General features: G+C 45.9%; 1 protein-coding gene across 2 annotated transcripts in view; it reads right to left on the bottom strand.

The window, feature by feature from the left end:
- Positions 1–21711, bottom strand: part of HERPUD2 (HERPUD family member 2) — a 97173-nt gene that overhangs the window by 54921 nt on the left and 20541 nt on the right. The gene's annotated exons all lie outside the window — the stretch shown is intronic.

The following is a 21711-nucleotide window of genomic DNA, read 5'->3' as shown; positions in this document are numbered from 1 at the left end:
ATGGAAAAGGGTAACTGGCAAGTACTGTAACCTGGGTATCTGGGCACAGGGCTGAATTAAATGTAAGTGAAGACTGCACACACCTTAACAACTGATGGATGGAGGGGCCAGTCATGATTTCTGATAGATTTCCTAAACGTTTCCTTCTGCTTATCAGAGTTATCTATACCTCACTAAGGTTCAGCCTGATCTGGCTATTTTTTATTCAGATGTTCATTATTCCCAGACATTGAAGTAGCTGGGGGACTGCGTTGTCTGATATAAATGATAACGATTCTCATATCTGTGTGTTATTGAAATTTGAGCCCATATCACCACATGAAATCCCCTAGAGCAGTGATTCTGAACGACCAGTCCGTGGACCAGCGCCAGTCCCTGAGATTTCCCTGACACAGTTTAGGAAGGCAGCAAGCCGGTCCCTGATATCAAAAAGGTTGAGAAACATTGTGCTAGAGGACTACAGCAGATACAAAAATACAGGGTGGGAGACAAAGCTGTAGGTGATGTGAAGTAGCTGTCCATTATGACTACGGCTATGTTTTAGTCATGGGTATTTTTAGTAAAAGTCATGGACAGGTCACGAGCAGTAAACAGAAATTCACGGCCCGTGACGTGTCCATGACTTTTACTATATACCCCTGACTAAAACTTGGGGGGGGGGGGCAGGGACTTGGGAGGGCGGCCCTGGGGCACCGCAGGTGCTGGGGGTGGAGGCATGGCCTGGGGGGCGTCGCGGGTGCTGGAAGTGGAGGCACAGCCGGGGGGGACGGGGGCGCCACGAGTGCTTGGGGGAGGAGTGTTGGGGGGGCTGTCTCCCTGCCAGGCTCCCGGGTAGCGGCAACCCCAACTCCTAGCTCCACATGCTGCCTCTGCTCCACCCTAAGCCCCGGTTCTGCAGCTCCCATTGGCTGGGAACCATGGTGCCTGTGGGTGGAGGCAGCACATGGAGCCAGGAGCTGAGGGAGGGGAGTTCCTGTCACCCTTCCTGGGAGCCCCTCCCCCAGTAAGCACCACCCCACACCCGAACACCAAAACTCCTGCTGCTGGGTGACTGCCCCAGTAGCGGCTGGTACGCCTGGCCCAGGGGCTGCCTGAGTTGCTCAGGCAGCCCCCGGACCAGGTGCACCAGCCACTGGAGAAGTCAAAAGAAAAGGCGTATTTGTGGCACCTTACAGAAGGTGTTTGTTTGTTTACTGTGTAGTAGGTTCGAGGAGATCATCCACTAGTTCATCTAGTGCTGTCTGTATATACCACACAGTGGTCCAAAGCCCAACTAGGAAGGATTCAGGATAATGGTGAAAGTCTAAAGACAAGTGTTGCTGGAGCTAGTTAGCTACTATATTTTGAATACTCTGAAAAATATCAGAGAAATTCTTGGGGGTCCATTAATGTTTTGAGTATCATCTAGACTATCTCTGTGGAAAGAAAGGACGCTGCTTCTTTTTTATTCCATGACTATTTTACTACTTCTCCTCATATACTAGTAGTTATTTTGCTGCTTTATATTTCTCCCTTCTTTTCATAAGAATCTTATGTTGAATTTAAATTCCTGGATTTCCCATTCTGCCATTTTTCTTCCAAAGAGCACTATCCATGGACAGATTAAAAAACAACTAAAAACACATCATCACGCAATAAGCATGTTAAAAACAGCTGAGTAAAGCTAAGCAGATTGCAAATTCAGAGCGGTAAATAAAATATGCAGTAAACTCTGAAGAATGAGAACAAAGACATCAGTACGACAAATGCTATGAGAAGAGCAAAATAAACATTCAAAACACAACTTACAAGAAAAGTAAACATGCACTAAATATAATCAGAAAGGAAATGTCAGGCTGTGGCCATCCACACTTATTGAAAACACATGTGACAAATCAACATGTGCAAAATGCAGTTTTAAAAGTTACTTAGTGTATTTTTTATCTCCAGAATCTTCTTTCAGAATAGAATTTTCTTCCTCTCCTTTACAATCAGTGTGCTTTTTAAAAGCTGTTACACTCAGCTTCCCCAATCAAATCAACACTTACCTTGAAGTTTGTTTTAACATTTTCTCTGCTGAGGTAATGTACATTCTTACTAGGGCTAATTGGAAGGAGAAAGTTGTAGACCACATAAATGCTTAACATCTTTTATGCGTGCAACTCAGAGGGGTAAAAACTGCACACAGTTAATAAGCAATAGTTAATACAGTGAAAAGTTTCAGAGTAACAGCCGTGTTAGTCTGTATTCGCAAAAAGAAAAGGAGTACTTGGGGCACCTTAGAGACTAACCAATTTATTTGAGCATAAGCTTTCGTGAGCTACAGCTCACTTACAGTATGCATCCGATGAAGTGAGCTGTAGCTCACGAAAGCTTATGCTCAAATAAATTGGTTAGTCTCTAAGGTGCCACAAGTACTCCTTTTCTTCTTACAGTGAAAAGATCACTGACCAAAACATAGCATCCAATATACTGATTATATATCTATATATATCTGGAGCAACAGGCATTTTAAAGGTGAACACTTTTGTTATAATAAACTAAGATCTCAAAAAAAGAAAAGGAGTACTTGTGGCACCTTAGAGACTAACCAATTTATTTGAGCATGAGCTTTTGTGAGCTACAGCTCACTTCATCGGATGCATACTGTGGAAACTGCAGAAGACATTATATACACAGAGACCATGAAACAATACCTCCTCCCACCCCACTCTCCTGCTGGTAATAGCTTATCTAAAGTGATCATCAAGTTGGGCCATTTCCAGCACAAATCCAGGTTTTCTCACCCTCCGCCCCCCCCACACAAACTCACTCTCCTGCTGGTAATAGCCCATCCAAAGTGACCACTCTCTTTAAAATGACAGGTTTCAGAGTAACAGCCGTAGTCTCTAAGGTGCCACAAGTACTCCTTTTCTCTTTAAAATGTGTATGATAATCAAGGTGGGCCATTTCCAGCACAAATCCAGGTTTTCTCACCCCCTCTCCCCCATACACACACAAACTCACTCTCCTGCTGGTAATAGCTCATCCAAAGTGACCACTCTCCCTACAATGTGCATGATAATCAAGGTGGGTCATTTCCAGCACAAATCCAGGTTTAATGAGTAACAGAGTACATTTCAAAGAAGTTTAATTATAGTTTGTATAATTTTAAATCCACTACTGATTTGAGATCTCAATTTTTTGTAAATCTTATGAAGAATTGTCACTTGGTTCCTTACTCTGCAGGCCAGTGAGTACGGCCTTGCACAGAAGCAGTTGCACAGCCTGTGTGGGAGAGAGGCGGGGGAACAGAACATTAGCACCACACATCCATATCTAGAAACCTACTGTGACTGCCTGAAGGCACAGCAGAGACTACCATCTATATGCTGACAACTCTCAGATCTACCTCTCCACTGTCTGTTTCTGGCCAAACTAAAATGTCGGCCTGTCTCTCTGATATCTCCTCCTGGATGTCTAGCCATCAGCTCAAGCTCAGCATGGCTAGAGCAGAGTTTTTAATCTTTCCTCACAACCCAAGCTCTCCCTTCAATCTCCTTTCTTGATCACTGCAAACACCATCACCATCTTGCCTGTCACTCACGCCTGTACCCCAGGCACCATCTTCAACTTGGATCTCTCTCTAGGTGTCAGCCCTCGGCGGTGGGGGGCTCAGGCTTCAGCCCCATGCCGCAGGGACCAGGCTTCTGTAATTTATTGTTTATTGCCTACTAGCTGCCCATGACTTTTATTAAAAATATCCAGGACAAAATCTTAACCTTACTCATGACTTTGACCATGTTACCCCTTTCTTTGCATCCCTCTTCTTTATTGTATCAAACATAAACTGCTTGTCTTCATTTTCAAGGCTCTTCACAGTCTATCCCTACCCAAGCATCTCTCATTCACTACTGAGATATTGGCTCCTACCTCCGATTGGCCAATGATGCCAGTCTCTATTACCCACTTGTTAAATATGCAAACAAGCACCTTCAGGCTTTCCCCGGGCTGGGGGGAAAAGGTGCCTCTCCCTCGGCCACAGCAGGTTCGGGGCCAGGCAGGGTCGGGTCTGGGGGAGGGGCACCTGTCCCCCGGCCACGGCAGGTTCGGGGATGGACTGGGTCAGGGCTGGAACATCTCTCCCCCCAGCTGCAGCAGGGCTCGGCTGGGTCGGGGCTGGGGAAAAGGCGCCTGCCCCCTGGCCGTGGCAGGTTTGGGGCCAGGCTGGTTCGGGGCCGGGGGAGCGCCTGTCCCCCGGCCACAGCAGGCTCGGAGCTGGGCTGGGTCGGGACCGGGTCCGGGACACCTGTCCCCCAGCTGTGGCAGGTCTGGGGTGGGGCTGGGTCAGGGTCGGGGGAGAGGCCGCTCGGCTTAGAGGGAATTTAGCCTACCATGCTGACCAATATTGTCTGATGGCTTCCTTGTACTCCCTCACCTGCATGTCTCCATCTGTTGTCTCTTGTCTTATACAGGGGGTCCCCTGTATACAGTGGGGTTGCATTCTTGAAAAGGGCAATGGATACTGAAACATATATTGGGGAATTTTTCCCCATAAGAAATAATGGAATAAGGGGGAAGGGGGATGTGTTCACAACTTCACCACACTCGCCAATGTTTCACCTAAACAGTGTACCTTTTTACCATGACAGATTATATAGTATATATTTTATAAATAAAAATTGAATAAAATAATGTAGAACCCTACTAACATATAGAACATTTTAATAAAGTAAATACAGTACAGTAATACAGTATAAAACAGTGTCAACTACGCTAAACTTAGGTAGAGGTGGTGGCTGGTTTTTCCTGGGCTGGCTTTTCTGTGGCTGGCTTTTTGGTTGCAGAAGTCTTAAAAAAAGATGTTATCGATATCTGCTCTCCTGCATGAATCTTTGAATGACAGATCTCCCTGTAGCAAACGACTGCATCATTGAGAGCTCTGGACACTTTGGCAGACTGTTCATGAAAAGGATCACCACTTTGTATGATTTCTGTCATCATATCCAGCAATTCAAAGAAACGGGAGAGATTCTTTGTCATCAGAGTCCTGGCTTCCTGTCCTACATCATCATTGTCCTTGCTTTCTTTGGATATCCTTTGTTGGTCCAGCTCAATCAGTTCCTCATTTGTCAGTTGCTCAGCGTGAGACTCCAACAACTCCTATACATCATCCTCCTCCATCCCCTCGAAGCCGACATCCTTTGCCAACTTGACAATTTCTTGCTTGAGAGAAGGAACGGCATCAAATCCCATGAAGCTGTGGACCGCCTCTGGCCATGCATGGCACCAAACGCCGTTCATACATTGCGAAGTGACCTCTTCCCACAACGCGTCAATATTTTCCACGACGTTCAAGATGTTGTAGGACTTCCAAAACTCCTTTACACTGGGCTTTCCTTCACCTGCCATTTCCTTAATCAGCGTGGAGAACATCCTCCGTAGGTAATAAGCCTTGAATGTGGCCATTACACCCTGGTCCATAGGCTGCAGCAACAATGTGGTATTGGGTGGCAAAAATAGGACCCTGACGTTCGGGCAGAGGGCTTTGTAGTCCAGTTCGTGGGCACTTGTGTTATCCAGCAGAAGGAGAATCTTAAAGGCCAAATTTTCCTTCTGACAGTAAGCCTTAAATTCAGGGACAGCATGGTCTACAAACCACTCATGGAAAACACTGTGTCATGCAGGCCTTTCTGTTCTACTTCCAAATTATGGAGAGACAAGACTTGACATAGCCTCTCACTGATCTTGGGTTTTCACTGTGGTAGACTAAGGTCTTCAACTTGTAATCGCCTTCTGCATTTCCCCCAAGCTATTTTTGAGGCTTTGAATCCAGGAGCAGTCTTCTCGTCATGAGAAATATAAGTCCTCGTTGGCATCTTCTTCCAGTAAAGGCCCATCTCGTTGATGTTAAAAAACTTGTTTTGGAGAGTAGCCACCTTCCGAAACCATTGTGTTTAGCTGCGTAGGAAACATTTCAGCTGCCTCTTCATCTGCACTAGCCATGTCTCCTGAGAATTTTACATTATGTAGATTGGCACGTTTCTGAAATCTGTGGAACCACCCACGGCTAGCATTGAAGGTCTCCTTTTCTGCTGTTGAGCTCTCTCCCTCTCTTTCCTTTAAATTGTTATACAGGCTTTTGGCCTTCTCCTGAATCAAGCTTAAACTCACAGACGTTTTCTTTTCATGGAGGTCATCAATCCAATCAGCCAGCAAACATTCTATCTTCTCCATCGTACTGCTTCTCTGTTTCGTTATCTTCATTGATGACAATTTTGTAGCACTTCTGTGCTTTCACAAATTCGATCAGCACTCTTAAAAATTGAGCATACTGTCAAAGCAGGCAAACCAAGAATACGAGCAACATCAGCTGCACGCTCACCTCTTTCAATACGCTTTATAACATCTAATTTCACTTCTAATGTTACACGCTTACTTTGCCTCGTAGACACAGGCCCACTCTTAACAATTTGAACACATTTTGCACTCATGATTGGTACAGACAGTACTGTATTCAGGGCTGCCCTGCCTCTTCCCACCCCCCTCCATCCACACCCTGCGTCTTCCCACCCAGTTCCCCACCAAGTGCCCCATCCCCGCTCCTCCCTCTCCCCACCATGCCTCCTGAATGCTGCATAACAGCTGATCGCAGCAGGCAGTAGGCACTGGGAGGGAGGGGAAGGAGTTGATTGGAGGCCCTGTGAGCTGCTGGGGGACGCAAGTACAGTATTGTACATTAGGGGAACGTGTTCCAATTCAGGTCAGTCCTGGTCCGTGCAAACAATGGATATGCGGATCAGGACCAACGTGAATCGGAACACGTTCCCCTATTGATGAGCGGATGATATCTGAAACAACATATAAGGGGGAGATGTTTACCAGGGACCCCCTGTACTTAGATTGTAAGCTCTTTGGAACAGGGACCGTCTTTTTATTCTGTGTTTGTACAGTGCCTAGCACAGTAGGGTACTGGTGCATAACTAGGGCTCATAGGAACTATGGTCAGATAAATAATAAATAAGAATAAGAAGGGATTGGAACTCAGGAGATCTGGATTCAATTCTTGACTTACTGCAAACTTCCTGTGTGTTCCTGGGCAAGGCACTTAACTCATCTGGGCTTCATTTTCTCACCTGTAAAATGGGGATGATATTTACCTACTTTGTAGGAGTGCTGTAAATCTTAATTTCTTAATAGGCATAAAGCACTTTGAGTTTCTCAGAAATGCACAGCAATTTCAAAAGAACTGTGTTAAACAAATTGTCAAGGCTGATTCCCTACTCTGGCACTTTGAGTGCAGAAGGTGGGGGCTCGCAAGGATTCTAAAAATTAATACTAGCTACTTCAGGCTGGTATTAAACTCCCACGGTTACAGCTTTTCTCTGACCTTGGGTGGGTAAATACTGCCACCACTCAAGTGCAAAAAAACCCCTTCGGACCCAGGAAGGTACACTTGGGAATTCCTCCCTGTGGGGTACCCTCAAGCCCTTTCACCCTGCCCCTCCTCCAGGGAAGAGCTGAGAAAGAAAACAAAGGAAATCAGCTGTTGCCACCAGCTATTTAAACAAACATATGCACAAACCTCTTACGACAATCCTGTTCTTAAAAAAGGCGAATTTTATTAAAAAACAAAGAAAGAAAATACATCTGGAACTTAGGCTATTGCTGATTTAAAAAGAGGAAATATAATAATTAAGCAATCAAGAATGGTTTTCTTGAGGTCCAGTTTAAAGGTTATAAGCAAAACAAAAGCACCTTGGGTTAGCACAGAGGAGTCCACAATCCATAAAGAAATAAAAGAGATAAACCTAATCGCGCCTTCCTAGACATTTCCTGATCTACTTACATATCTGGGGTTTCAAATAAGTAGTTCTAGGTATGATTTGATGGTTTTTCATACCCGGCTTAAAGCTTCTTACAGCATAGTTTCAGCCCTGTCCCTGCTCTCCGGGAAAACAACCACAGACAGACAAAGGGAAAGTTTTTTCCACAATTTTAAAAAGTTCTAGCCCTCCCATTGGCTCTTTTGGTCAGGTGGCCCCTCCCTTCCTTTTACCTATGGGCTTTTTTAACCCTTTACACGTAAAGCAACAGGGATTTTATAGCTAACTGGTTGGGTGGGTGTCCATAAAAGGGGGCTACCCCCTTCCCCACTCCATTTATCACACAAATGCAGACTTTTGAGCATTAACTCAACAATGGGTTGTGGGAATGAAGGTGGTGATACGTCTGGCAAATTTTTTATTGTTATAGGATGTGGAGGACAGTGAAAAAACACACTTTTTGGCATCATCCCAGCAACATTCAGTGTGCACATCACTGATCAGCAGTGAATATTAAGACAAAGAGTGCAGTGATTGGGAAGCATGCAGCATTCTCATACTGTTTCCACTTACTAGGTGACACTTTTATAATAAAGTGACTGAAAATCCTATGACTGGAAAAATATTTGGCAACTAAAGAGTAAATTTGGGATTTTTTTGGAGGGGAACTGGGGTTTTATGGGATCTCAGGTAAGGAAATTTCCATGTTATACTATGGATTTTTTTGGAGGGGTGAGGAAGACAGTTTGTTCATGCTATTTGTGGTCAATTTGGATTGTGTTTTTAATCATTTGTCAAATGTGCTGTCTCTGGGAGGAGCAATTGTTTATGTTTTGTACGTTGAAACTGAAATAACGTTCAGTTCCGGAAGAAGGGGCAATAACTGGCACATTTGCAGGATATGTATGCTGTTACAATCTCACTACCCTAAAACAATGAGTTTTTCACAAGGAACCAGTAATAGAAGAAGTGGGGGAGAGGAGATTCAGAATGCAGAGAGCTACATGCTCTGTCACAGTCCCATCCAATTTTTACAAGGATGCAACAGTGAATCATTCTGACTATTTTTAACTTGAGAAAGCAATTCACTCATATTTTATATTTTCTACATTGCACAAGAAAGAAACTGTAATTTTGGGAGACAGAAAAAAAAAAGAGGACTTTTCCAGTGGCAAATCTTTTATGTGCCTTGCTACTGGCTCCAGAGAATGATAAAGAGTTATTGGAAATGGGGAGCTGGATAAACCTGTTTCACACCACCTTCAACACTCATGTCCTCATTTTCAGTGCCAGAGCAACTTAAAGGGAAGGTGGCATAGTTCCTATATATAGCAAAAAAACATTATGCTGGCTGGTGCAAAAATAATTCTGTAATGTGATGTGATGTCGTCAGAGAATCAGAGGCTTCCATTTCTCGAAGGCAAATGTCTTACACCCAGCTCTCACATCATTTTAACCAGTGGGGTTGGGGCAGGAAAATGAGGTAAAGTGAAATGTAGTTCAAGTTCTTGCCAAGGGGTGGAAAGGTTCAAACACAACAAACGCCTCAGCTAGAAAATATAAACTTCTAAAAGACAAATTGAAAGTGGCAAATTATTACCTTATGTTCTGGTTTTAATCTTTAATTATAGGATGGATTTCTAATGATGGGGGACATTTCTGGATAAAACTGTTGTGGATGGGAGGAAACACTCCCAGTAATTACAGACTCTTTCACTTTGGTGACAGCTGTTGCAAAACTGCTTCAGAAAATACCATCATAGTGTTTGTTTTTGTGGAAAAAAACAATACTTCACAGTTGTTACAGTTTGCAATTTAATGGAAACAACCAGAGTATATTAGCACTTCTATACTGCAGGATCTTTAGTACCTGTTAGGAGCAAGACCAAATTGTAGAGGGTGAGCTATTGTACAGCACCTAGCACAATGGCACTGCAATCCTGACTGTAACAGCACAAACAATTAATAATAATAGTTGATAATTCTATGATTCTATGATTTGTGTAAATAAGCAAGATGTAGAAGTAGTAATTGTGTTAAAGAAGAGAAAGAACACGAACACAAACACAAATACAAAGTTGTACAAAAACATCATATAGGACTCAGGGGCGACAGAAGGTCCTTAAAAGTTGGGGTGCCACAGTCACCCGAACCATGGCCCCACGCCATGTGCCACCCCTTCCCCGAGTCTCCACCCTCACCCCGCCCATTCCCCCTGAGTCCCTGTCCCCAACTTGCTCCTCTCCTCCCCTTGATCCCCACCCCCAAATCACTCACCCTTATGGCCAGTAAAAAATAATGGGGCTATGGCCCCCTGGCCCGCTCTGTTCCAGTGCCCCTGGTAGGACTAAGTCAAATCAGAACAAACCCTCCTCTCTCTCTTTCAAGATGATTGCTACCACTAATGGAGCTGAACATTTCTTACACTTCCTAATTACACAGACCATGCCACTAAAAGGAACAAGAAAATGGTTCTCAAGTTAAGAATGTTTTTCCTTTGTGAGTTATACTGCTTAAAACTACCACATGAAAGGAAGTTGAAAATATCTTTTCTACACTACCCTCCCCCCCAAAAAAAATCTCAGTTAAAAGAACATTATTACATTAACAAAGACAAGTACTTCAAAGTTAGGAGATGCTAGAATTAAGGTTGCCTGTGTAACCTTAACATGGTCCTCTTGTGTGTATGCATTTTGATACAGACTTTAATTTCATGATCACATGTAACCTTAAAAATGTTCTTTTAATGTGGTTGTGTGTGTGCAGTTTCCTCAGTTTTTAAAAAAGCAAATTGAAAAAAAACAGAAATTCCATCATGTGGCATCATACTGACACCCTCACAGGTCATCACCAGAGCTGGAATCTTTTGATCCACCACACAGACTTCTGTCACTCAGGCTAACAGAATAATTGATGGAATTAGCAGGTTGTCATCATCTATGTTGAATAGCATTAGAAGGGGATGCGTTTCACAGATATTTGTTGACAACAAAGGAATGGTGAGACTCACAAATCTTGGGTTCCAGTCCAGGCTCTGGAGGGGAGTGTGCTCTTCTGTCCATTCCCTCCACAAGCATGATTCCTTCTGCCCTGTCCCCATCCCAATCCTGTCTCTTCTCCACTTGTCCCAATCTCCTCATCTAGCCAGTTCAAGTTTCCATTCCTCAGGCTTCCCCGTCCCAGTCTCCTTGCTCTGCAAATCCTAGTCTCAACCCTCTGCATGCCCCCCATCCTAGTCCCATTCTCCAGTCCAATCCCACTTTCCTTGCCCAGCCATTCCAATTCCCCATCCCCAATTCTTTGTCCCCTGTCAAGGTTCCTTCCCCACTCTGAACTCTAGGGTACTGATGTGGGGACCTGCATGAAAACCCCCTAAGCTTATTTTTACCAGCTTAGGTTAAAACTTCCCCAAGGTACAAACTATTTTACCTTTTGTCCCTGGACGTTATTGCTGCCACCACCAATCGTCTAACAAATACATAACAGGGAAAGAGCCCACTTGGAAATGTCTTACCCCCCAAGCCCTACACCCCCTTTCCTGGGGAAGGCTTGATAAAAATCCTCACCAATTTGCATAGGTGAACACAGACCCAAACCCTTGGATCTTAAGAACAATGAAAAAGCAATCAGGTTCTTAAAAGAAGAAAAGAAGAAGTAAAAGAATCACCTCTGTAAAATCAGGATGGTAAATATCTTACAGGGTAATCAGATTCAAAACATAGAGAATCCCTCTAGGCAAAACCTTAAGTTACAAAAAGACACAAAAACATGAATATACATTCCATTCAGCACAACTTATTTTATCAGCCATTTAAACAAAACAGAATCCAACGCATATCTAACTAGATTGCTTACTGACTTTTTACAGGAGTTCTGACCTGCATTCCTGCTTTGGTCCCGGCAAAAGCATCACACAGACAGAGAGAACCCTTTGTTTCCCCCCCTCCAGCTTTGAAAGTATCTTGTCTCCTCATTGGTCATTTTGGTCAGGTGTCAGCGGGGTTATCTTAGCTTCTTAATCCTTTACAGGTGAAAGGGTTTTTCCTCTGGCCAGGAGGGATTTAAAGGTGTTTACCCTTCCCTTTATATTTATGACATCCCCAATCTCCCTACCCAACCTATGCCAGTTCCCCTCCTTCCTGGCTCTTCATCCAATATGTCTCTCCCCAGCCTTGGCCTCCAGTCACCCCCCTCACATTCCCCATCCCCTCTGGCTCCCAGTTCCAATCTCCCTCCCCAACTCCTTATCCAATCTCAGAGTTGTTCTCTCCACAACCCCAGTTCCTTGTCCCACTCTCTTTGCCCAGCCAGCCCCAGTTCTTCCCCCACACCCTGGATCCTTCTCAAATGTTTCCCCTTCCCCCTCACCTCCTTCTCCCCACACGACTGGCTCTCATTCCCAGTCACCCCTTGACACCTCACCCAGTCTCAGTCTCCCTCTACCTACAGGTTCCCAGTCCCAGTCTCTTTGACAAGCAAGTCCCACTATCCCTACCAGCCTCCAGTTCCAGGCTCCTTGTCCCAATCTACTCCCCTCACTTTCCCCTTGTATGTCAAGTTCTGGTCCCCTCTGCATTTGAATCAGGCAGCTTCATCTTCCATGCTGCCTGGGCCCACCTGTGGGGAGAGAGGGGCAGAAGGGCGGTCACTGCAAGCTCCTTGTTCTCTGTGCAAGTGCTCAGACCTGTACTCAACTCCAGGCCCAGCATGGCTCACAGCAGCCCTGAACTGCAATTGCAGGGAGTGATGCTTAGCCCCAGGCTGGAACAAAGCTCAGTGTGGACACACTCTTCAAGGAATCTAGCTGTTAAAATACAAGAAGTCTCTGAACATGTGCAAGCTGAGATTTATCAAAGGTTTATAACTTTGCCACATTCGGGCTGATTTAAAGGGGATGGTAAAAGGCATATATCTGGCACAAAGGCCACCATCCTGCCACATTTCAAGTCCCTCCTCCAAAGCATGGGGGCACTAGAGCTTTTCAAAGAAAAGGTTGACAGAATTTTTAACGTGGCCAAAACAATGGGCATGGCAACACTTGTGAGTTAGAGTGCATGAAAGCAGCACCGGGCACCCTAACTCATGATGCGTCCACACTGGCAAGGCATGTAGAGCACTCTGACTTCACGGCTAGAGAGCTCCTGGTACTCCACCTCGGTGAGTGGAATAATGTTTGATGTGCCTCCGCTGGAGCGCTGCAGCACCAGTGTGGACGCCCTGGTCTGTTAATGCGCTTTGATCGGCCTCCAGAAGTGTCCCACAATGCCTGTTCTAGCCACTCTGGTCATCACTTTGAACTCTACTGCCCTGCCCTCAGGTGACCAACCGTCAGACCCGCCCTTTAAATGCTCTGGGAATTTTGAAAATCCCCTTCCTGTTGCTCAGCCAGGCGTGGAGTGCTCTCAGCGAATCTTTCCAGGTGACCATGCCTCCACGCAATCCCCAGTATGGAGCAATGGCGAGGTGCTGGACCTCATTAGTGTTTGCAGGGAGAAAGTTGTCCAGTCCCAGCTGAACTCCAGCCACAGGAATTACAGTATCTTCAGGCAGATATCAAGGGACATGATGGAAAGGGACCATGACTGGGATGCTCTGCAGTGCAGGGTTCAAGTGAAGGAGGTGCGGAATGTCTTCTGCAAAGCCCGCAAGGCAAACAGCCACTCCAGTGCTGCCCCCACGACCTGCCGTTTTTACAAAGAGCTGGACGTGACACTTGGGGGCGACCTCACCTCCACTCCGAGTACCACCATGGACACTTCAGAGTACAGTCCAACAAGGCAGGAGGAGGAGGAGCAAAGCGGGAGTGAGCATGCTGAGGAGGAGGAAGACACCCCGGCATCCCTAGATGCATGCAGCCAGGAGCTGTTCTCAAGCCAGGAGGAAGGTAGTCAGTTGCGGCGGCTGGTGCTTGGGGAAGGACAAACACTGGAGGAGGTTCCTGGTAAGCAGCTTTTATTTTGGGAAGTTATTCGGTGCGGGCTCTTGGGGCAAGGACGGTTAGGGCTGCATGCATGCCTAGATGTGGAATAGGGCATTGATGTGCTCTCTCACATCGTGGTAATCGGCTTCAGTGATCTCTTCAAAGGTCTCATTCAGAACTTGGGCAATGCGCTTGCACAGGTTTCGTGGGAGAGCCACTGTGGTCCTTGTCCCAGTCAGGCTAACATGTCCACGCCACTGTGCCGTGAGGGGTGAGGGGACCACTGCTGCACACAGGCAAGCTGCATATGGGCCAGGGCGGAAGCCACATTGTAGTAGAAGACCCTCCCTTGTTTCCCAGGTCACCCTCAGCAGCAAGATTTCTTCCAGGACGAACTCCTGTGGAAAATGTGGGGACAGTGTTCAGTATAGGAGCCCCCTGCAGCTGTTGGCTCTCCCCAAAACACAGAAATCCAGAGGACAGTACAGCCATGAAAGAATCAGTCCTCCTTGACCCTGTGCTTACTCACCATTTTGGGGATCCCGTGGGTTATGTGCGCTCGCTTTGGGACAGGCAAATTATGCTATTGTGTAGACTGTGCTTGCCCTTAAGTATGGGGGAATCATTGTTCTGTCTGTGTGAACAATGCTGCCTCTGTTAAGTGTTGCATTTTGCCTTTACAGATGCAACCTTGAGATCTCAGCTGTCCATGTGATTACCAGCCGAGGAGCTGCAAAGAATCAGGAAGAAGCCACGTAGAAGCAAAGAAGACATGCTGCATGAAGTCATGCAGCACTCCCTTAATGAAAATCAAAAAGTGCAGGAGTGGCGGGAGAGTGAAAGGAGGGTCCGCCAGCAGAATGCAGCTTGCTGGCACCAAAGCACAGAGCGGCTGACAAGCATCATGGAGCGCCAAGCGGACTCGATCCAGGCGCTCGTAGCCATGCAGGCAGAGCACTACCGCCCCCGCCCCCCCCACTGCAGCCCTTGTCCCAAAACTCTTTCCCTTGTGCCCCCATGTCACCTCCAACCCACTTTCCCCAACATCTGGGTTCTTATTGCCACCAGCTGTAGCTTCACCCCCCCAGCCCTGAAAACTACGACCCTTACCCACTGCACTCAACCCCCCATCACCATGCAGTACAGCCATCCTGAAGTGCAGTACTCATTGCACAGCACTCCAAACAGGAAGACTGAGTATGATAACAGGACATACGCAAACCTGTGATTGTACCGTTCCCCACCCCACCCCTTTGTGTTTCCCAAGCAGTTGTGTTTCTTTTCAGTAAGTGCATTTTCTTTTCATTACATGGATTTTTTTGCTTTGAAAACATTTTTTATTATTGATTAACGTAAAAGATACCTTAGCCCAGGAAACCAACAGGCACTGCAAGTCAGTGTATCATACACAGCAAACACAGATTCCTACTAACATTGGAACCATTGCACTTCACCCCCGTGCAGGGCACCACACATTACTGGTGGCTTTCAGCATCAAATTGCTCCCTCAAGGCATCCCTAATCCTTGCAGCCCCGCACTAGGCCCCTCTAATAGCCCTGCTCTCTGGCTCTTCAAATTCAGCCTCCACGAATTGAATCTCAAAGTTTCATGCCTGAGTGAATCTTTCACCCTTCCTACACAAATGTTATGGAGGGTAAAGCACGCAGATAAAACCGCAGGGATGCTGTTATTGGCCAGGTCCAGCTTCCCATACAGAGAGCACCAGTGGCCCTTTAAACGGCCAAAAGCACACTCCACAGTCATTTTGCACTGGCTCAGCCTGTTGTTGAACCGCTGCTTCCTGCTGTCAAGGCTCCCTGTGTAGGGTTCCATGAGCCACGGCATTAAAGGGTAAGCGGGGTCTCCAAGGATCACAATGGGCATTTTGACTTCCCCTACGTGATCTTCTGGTCTGGGAAAAAAGTCCTGGCTTCCAGATTTCTGAACAGGCCAGCGTTCCGAAAGATGCGTGTGTCATGCTCCATTCCAGGCCAGCCTACGTTAATGTCAATGAAATGCCCACAGTGATCCACAAGCGCCTGGAGAACCATAGAGAAATAGCCCTTCCAATTAACGTACTCGGAGGCTAGGTGGGCTGGTGCCAGAATTGGAATATGCATCCCATCTATTGCCCCTCCGCAGTTAGGGAAACCCATTTTTGCAAAGCCAGCCGTTACCCGGAGTCACGGTTCTTCAGAGCAGGATGCGATTAATTGCCCTGCAAACTTGCATCAACATGATTCCAGCAGTCAACCTCCCCACTCGAAACTGGTTAGCGACCAATCGGTAGCTGTCTGGAGTTGCCAGCTTCCAGATTGCAATAGCCACCCGCTTCTCCACCATCAGGGCAGCTCTCAATCTCATGTCCTTGTGCCTCAGGGTGGGGGCGAGCTCCTCACACAGTCCCATGAAAGTGGCTTTTCTCATCTGAAAGTTCTGCAGCCACTGCTCATCATCCCAGACTTGCATGACAATGTGATCCCACCACTCAGTGCTTGTTTCCCCGAGCACAAAAGTACCGTTTTACAGTGGTGAGCATGTCTGTGAATGCCACAAGCAATCTCGTGTCGTATGCATTACTCGCGTCTATCTCATCGTCAGAGTCGTAACTGTCACTTTGTATCATAAGGAATAACTCGACTGCCAAACCTGATGTGCTGGCGAGGCTCGTTAGCATATTCCTCAGCAGTTCGGGCTCCATTCCTGCAGACCGAAAGGGAAGACAGAGCGCGCAGTAAAAAAAATGTTGTGGATGGAAGCAGAGGGATTGCTGGGATGGGAACCGATGCATCACAGGGCATTGGGACAGGACCCAGAATGCCCCGCATCCCTCGCACCCTTCCCACAAACCACAGCGCCAGAATGGGAAGAGGTGCTCTGTGGGATAGCTACGCACAATGCACTGCTCCCAATACCACTGCAAGTGCCGCAAATGTGGACACGCCAGCGCGCTTGCAGCTGTCAGGGTGGACAGACTGCAGCGCTTTCCCTGCTGCACTCTACGGAAGGCTGGTTTAACTCAAAACGCTCTACATTTGTAAGTGTAGCCATGCTAATGTATGTTTCCTAGCCTCATTCTTGTAAACAGCCAGTGTTTAATTTATGACAGGGCTTGCCAAGCCTGAGCCCCGGCACCTCTAGGCTTACCTTGCTGCATCAATTATGAATGTAAAGAATTGCTTAAGCTCTGGCACCTCTTTCATTACAAATTAAGCACTGTAAAAAGCTGAACAGTTTGTAAACAAACCTCAGCCTGGTGCAGACACCTAGCAAGGAAAATTTGGCCCAAAACAGTTAAAGTTCAACAAAGTTATGGACAACTGAAAACGGGGTTTTATAATCTTAATAATAGGCAGTGCTACCAACCCCGCTTATAAGCACAGCTACAAATCTCAGACAAAAATTGGTAAAAAGCAAACACCAACTGGAATATCAGCAATGAAAAACTAACAAGGTACTGTAGGAATCAACTTTTTGCAAAACACCTGTCCTACAAATAAAGGGCATATCAAGGACATTAAAGGAGAATGGAAGGTCTGGTGGTTAAAGCACTGGACTGAGATCCCATAAATTTGGGTTTAGTTCCTAGCTCTGCCACAGACTCCCTATGTGACCTTAGGCAAGTCACTTGATCTTTCTCTGCCTTAGTTTCTCCATCTAGAAAATGTGGATAATAATTCCTTCTTTTCCCCAAGCGTTGTTTATCTTGTCTATTTGTACTGTAAATTCTTTTGGGGGCAGTAGCTGTCTCTTACTATGTGTATGTACAACACCTAGCACAATGGGGCCCTGACCTTGAGTGGATTATCTAAATATTACAAATAAATAATCTCAAGCATTTAAATTAAAATATTCCAAATCCACAGGTCACTTTATTTGTCCTTGCAACAAGGAGGACAGTGCACAATGGAAGAAATAAATGGACATATATTACTTCAGTAAAACTAGCCAGAAATTGAAAACAAAATGATTATTGTTCATCATAAAACAGGACAAAACACACACCTTTAGGGGAACATATAGGGAAACCAAATTTCAATTTGACAATTTTGGTCATAAAAACTAGATATCAAAACTTCTTAATAAACAATCAACATTTGAAAGCAGAATGATCCAATTATTTTTACTTCAAAAAAGGAATCTCAATATGCTGTATCTACATTTGACTTTTCATGCTCAAATTCCCTTTCTTGCAACTTCACCAGTGGTAGTAATAACAAAAACACTAGCATGGGTGCTAGCATTTTAACTACTGTGCTGTCTAATCCTGCACAGAGCAGGTCTAGGTAATGCTGGTTAAAATGCCATCTGCCACAGGTGTGTCTTTTCTATACTCTTGCTATTGCCAGAGGGAAATGTGAGAAGAAAAAAGTCTCAAATAGACTTAGCCAATAGACATGTAGATTTTATTAAGAGCAATCTACAAAGAAACTGTTCTTTTGATAACCTATTGTATACTGACCTTTGTTTTAGCCTCCGCCCCATTGTAATTCTGAAAGATTTTGCCTTCTGTCTTTGTAATCTGGGAATGAGATATGTAGGAGAGGCATTACAACCACACTTGTACCTGTCTTTAATTTTACATCTTTCTCCTTTGAGCTCTTTAATTAGCTAATAAAGAAAGCTGAATCTGCACCCTGACAGAGTTTGTTCTACTTTTTTTCTGCACTTTGCTTTGGGCCTAGGAAAGAATTTACCAGATATCATTTTGTATAGTTATGCCTAATAAAGAGGCAACTATGGGTATGTCTACATGACAAAATTAGGTCAATTTTATAGAAATCGATTTTTAGAATTCGATTTTATACAGTCAATAGCATATGTCCACACTAAGCGCATTAAGTCGGCGGAGTGCGTCCTCACTACCATGCTAGCATCGACTTACAGAGGAGTGCACTGTGGGTAGTTCCCGCAGTCTCCGCTGCACACTGGAATTCTGGATTAAGCTCCCAATGCCTGATGGGGCAAACACATTGTCGCGGGTGGTTTTGTCAGTCGCCCCTCTCTCCATGAAAGCAATGGCAGACAATCATTTCACGCCTTTTTTCCTGGGTTACCCATGCAAATGCCATACCATGGCTAGCTTCCGCTGCAACTCTGCTCTCCTGGTACTCTGCAGCAGACGGTGCAGTAGGACTGGGAGCAGTCCTTTTTGGACATGTAGCTTGGCCGGGGGTTCTGAGAATGTCTTCCCTGCCCGGCTCCTAGCAACCTCCAGGGCATGGTGTACGGCTCCACCGCTTCCGCTGCAACTCTGCTCTCCTGCGAGCTGGAAGCTTCTGCCTCAGGCTGCTCTCCAAGCTGGGAGCACCACGCGGTCACACCTACCCCAGCCTACCCCTTGCTCCCATGGCTCATGAAGCCTGGACAGTAGTAAGAAGCAGTACAACTATAGGCAGAGCAAACGCAGAATGGTGGTAGAATGTGCCTTTGGACGTTTAAAAGCTCGCGGGCGCAGTTGGTCAGACCTCAGTGCAACCAACATTCCCATTGTTATTGCTGCTTGCTGTGTGCTCCATAATATCTGTGAGAGTAAGGGGGAGACGTTTATGGAGGGGTGGGAGGTTGAGGCAAATCACTTGGCATCCGTTTTTGAGCAGCCAGACACCAGGGTGACATCAAGGCACGCTGCGCATCAGAGAGGCTTTGAAAATCAGTTTCATGACTGGCCAGGATGCGGTGTGACAGTTGTGTTTCTCCTTGATGCAAACCCACCCCCTTTGTTGATTTTAATTCCTTGTAAGCCAACCACCCTCCCCCCTTCGAAATAAAGTAACTATTGTTTTGAAACCATGCATTCTTTCTTTATTAATCTAAAAAAATGAGATAATGGACAAGGTAGCCCGGGTGGTGTGGGGGAGGAGGGAAGGACAAGGCCATATTGTTTATTGTAGCCACACTAAAAATCAAACTGTTTGAATGACAGCCTTCCGTTGCTTGGGCCATCCTCTGGAGTGGAGTGGCTGGGTGCCTGGAGCCTCTCCCCCATGCGTTCTTGGGCATCTGGGTGAGGAGGCTATGGAACATGAGGAGGAGGGTAGGCGGTTATACAGTGGATGCAGCAGGGGTCTGTGCTCTTGTTGGCTTTTCTGCAGCTCCAACAGACGCTTCATCATGTCCATTGGCTTCACCAACAGATGCTTCATCATGTCTGTTTGCTCCCCCATTAGCCTCAGCATCGCATCCTGCCTCTGCTTTTTGCGCTCACTTAATTGTTTCCTGGCCTCTGCCACTGAATGCCTCCATGCATTACCAGGGATCGGCAACCTTTGGCATGTAAGGGTAACGCCAGGGTAAGCCGCCTGGCGGGCCGGGCCTGTTTGTTTACCTGCCGGTCTCAGGTTCGGCCGATCGCAGCTCCCACTGGCCTCAGTTCGCCGTTCCAGGCCAATGGGGGCTGCGGGAAACGGCGTGGGCTGAGGAATGCGCTGGCCGCTGCTTCCCGCAGCCCCCATTGGCCTGTAGCGGGAAAACCACGGCCAGTGGGAGCCATGATCGGCCGAACCTGCGGACGCAGCAGGTAAACAAACCAGCCCGGCCTGCCAGGGGGCTTTCCCTGGCGGGTCGCGTGCCAAAGATTGCCAATCCCTGCATTAAGCTGTGCCCTATCAGTGCAGGAGGACTGCATGAGCTCGGAAAACATGTCATTGCTAGTGTGGTTTTTTCACCTTTTAATCTGCGATAACCTCAGGGATGGAAATGAAACATAGAAACATTCTACGCTCTATGATTCTGGGGGGAATGCATGGTCACCTGTGTTGCTGAGTGCTGCTGAGTTCGCCATGCTGACCAAACAGAAAATGAAATTCAAAAGTTCCCGCGGCTTTTCCTGTGTACCTGGCTAGTGCATCGGAGTTCAAAGTGCTGTCCAGAGCGGTCACTATGGAGCAGTCTGGGATAGCTCCCGGAGGCCAATAATGTCGAATTGCATCCACACTACCCCAAATTTGACCGAGTGAGGTCGATTTTAGCCCTAATCCCCTAGCTAGGGAGGAGTACAGAAATCGACTTTAAGAGCCCTTTAAATCGACAAAACAGGCTTGGTCGTGTGGACGGGTGCAGGGTTAAATCAACCTAATGCTGCTAAATTCGACCTAAACTCGTAGTGTAGACCAGGGCTATAACTCTTTGGGAGTGGTTAACTCACTTCAATATTTAAATGATTAGTGCTCCTTATCCTACGAAATCCTTTCCTCCTATTCTCCATGTGTTTCTCATCTTGAGATGAATCACCGAAAGTGTGCTGCTCCCTTAAATTCCAAATTAATAGCCTTTTAAGGTGGCTGGTGAATTAGATTCCAGGCAGAGTAATACAATCTAGAGGCCAGAGAAGGCAAGGATCTTGTTTCTGTAAAGAAACTGGTTGTGGGAGAAAAACTCAGAGTGGTTGCTGATTTGAGCGAAGAACAGGACTTGCATGTTGTAACTCAGTAAAGATACTTTACCGAGCTTTGGTTGTAATGTGGCTTTACTGGACTAGAGGAAATGGGAATATACCTATTCTGAGCCTGATAAGCTTCTCTAATACAAGACATATGCATCTAATTGAAGTATTGAAATACAGTGGAAAGAAAGAAAATAATATCCAAATGTATGTTTTCCTATTGAACATATAAGAGAATTTTTTAAGAGTACTTTATCCAGTACCATACACAGATAACATCAGTCTTTAGAAATAAGGCATATATAATATGCAATGAAAACAAAGTTTATATGAAGATCAGAAATTCCCTCAAGACAGAGTAAAATAATTTAGTTGGGGTATGCAGCTGGTCTTGACAATTTCAGAGAAGAAGCTGTAATATAACATAGCCTACAGTTCTATTGCTTTTCTTGGGGAAGTTACTGCTAATTATAAGGTAATTCCACAGAAATGAAATACTATCCCCATTGTCTCTAAAAAGATGCAAGGGGGGTTTCAGTGAAAGCCATAAATTCTCTAGCTAAAGCTCAGGAAGGTGCTAATATTTGATTAGTGTGCCCTGTTCTATTATTCTCATAGGAAT

This window comes from Caretta caretta, chromosome 2 (genome assembly GCF_965140235.1).
Source record: "Caretta caretta isolate rCarCar2 chromosome 2, rCarCar1.hap1, whole genome shotgun sequence".
NCBI classification, from domain to species: domain Eukaryota; kingdom Metazoa; phylum Chordata; order Testudines; family Cheloniidae; genus Caretta; species Caretta caretta.
This window is presented reverse-complemented; position numbering and strand designations above follow the sequence as displayed.